Here is a 1,592-nt window from a genome sequence, read left to right on the forward strand (position 1 = left end):
TTTGGTTTTTCTCTGGTACCGGGAACTGAACTCACGACCTTGCGCTTGCCAGGCAGGCACTTTGCCGCTGAGCTAAATCCCCAGCCTCCCCAAAAGCATTCTTTGTAAGACCAGGCATGTAGTAAACACTCAACTGCCATTATTATTACATTAAATTTAGGCTTCAGAGAGCTGGAGTAACCCGCCCAAAATATGTGGCAGAGCTGGAATCAAAAGTTCACACTTGACTCCAAAACGAGGGAGTGCACTTTCCCACCAAGTGATCATTCCCCCCAAATACGGAGTACCCAGGCTGAGGAAGGACAACCCCTGACTGTCCGCTGTATCAGGAAAGGTCTAGAACTAAAACCTACACAAAGTCCGAAACGCCACCAGCCAGTTTCAGCTTGCTCTCATCAAACACAGAAACATTTGCAGAGTGTTTACGAGAAACAAAAACACATTCCTGTTTCTTTCCTCAGGAAGCCGTTCCCTTCCAGTGAAGTCCACATAAGCCAGAAAGAGGGAAGGGGCGTAAAGGGATTTGGATTAATATGCCTGGACTGTCCATAGTTATAAGTAAAAATTATGAAAAGGGAGAATCCAGAAACAAAAACAAATTTAAAAAAAAAAATCTACCCAATAGTTAATTTCCAGAAATTAACAAGGCTGAAATAAGAAGCTCTTCCAAAGTTTTTTTTTTTTTTTTTGGTACTGGGAACTGAACTCAGGACCTTGCACTTGCCAGGCAGGCGCTTGTGCCACTGAGCTACATCCCCAGCCCATGTCTCACTTTCAAGCACCATTGCATTTTAAATTATCTCATGGTACTTACCTTACCACCCTTTGCAATCTTTATGCTTATTTTTCATACCCTATGAAGCCACCTGTTCTGCTGCATGCCTCTCTCTCTTACAGAACAGGACTGACACGTGAGACCCGCGGGATATTGCAAACAGGGCAGCGCATGGTGTTTGAAGCTAGGTGATCGAAGGGCATTGTGGACTTTGCTTCCCTCCTCTGGATTGTTGGTTCTCAGGTAAGCTGCTCGCTGAACTGTGACGTCACTGAACCAGCTGGATGGAAGGTTCCATGCTTACAGGAACTGAATATTCTGCCAAGAGCAGCAAACAACGGAATCCCTTCTGCCAACAGACGAGTGATCGCGCCACCTTAGAAAGAATTCCTGCTGCCGTAGTGACACCTTCAGTTCACGCAGCCCTTGCCAGCACCTTCAATATGACTCACAAAATAAAAAGATAAAAAGATAAAAAGCATTCAGCTGGGCTACTTCAGTATTCTTGATGCTCAGAAAATGTGGGAGGTAACACTCAGAATATTTTACGAGTTACTTATTAAGCTAAGCATGTCCTTTGTCTTGTATTACTTAACTTCAACAACAGTCTTATATTTGACAGATGAAAATTGTAGAACTTTGCCATTATGCTGAGAAGATTTGCTTAATGACTAAGCCAAAATTCAAATATCATCAATTTCTCCGTTAACCCAAATTCTGCGTTAAGAATTTGAACTAACAACAACTTGCTTTAAGCAATGTATTTTTTCTGAGGTAGTACCTACCGAAAACTCTTATATTCTGTGACATATAATAT

General features: G+C 42.4%; 1 long non-coding RNA gene across 1 annotated transcript in view; it reads right to left on the reverse strand.

The window, feature by feature from the left end:
• The window catches only part of LOC106148578, a 10,976-nt gene extending 9,955 nt beyond the window's left edge, over window positions 1–1,021 (reverse strand). The window contains exon 1 of the long non-coding RNA XR_001234146.1: window positions 815–1,021. This is a non-coding gene — a long non-coding RNA (uncharacterized LOC106148578). The remainder of the gene's footprint in view (window positions 1–814) is intronic.
• Window positions 1,022–1,592: the final 571 nt, after the last annotated feature.

The sequence above is a fragment of the Chinchilla lanigera genome, unplaced genomic scaffold (genome assembly GCF_000276665.1).
Source record: "Chinchilla lanigera isolate Chin_1 unplaced genomic scaffold, ChiLan1.0 scaffold00023, whole genome shotgun sequence".
In the NCBI taxonomy this organism is placed as follows: Eukaryota; Metazoa; Chordata; class Mammalia; order Rodentia; family Chinchillidae; genus Chinchilla; species Chinchilla lanigera.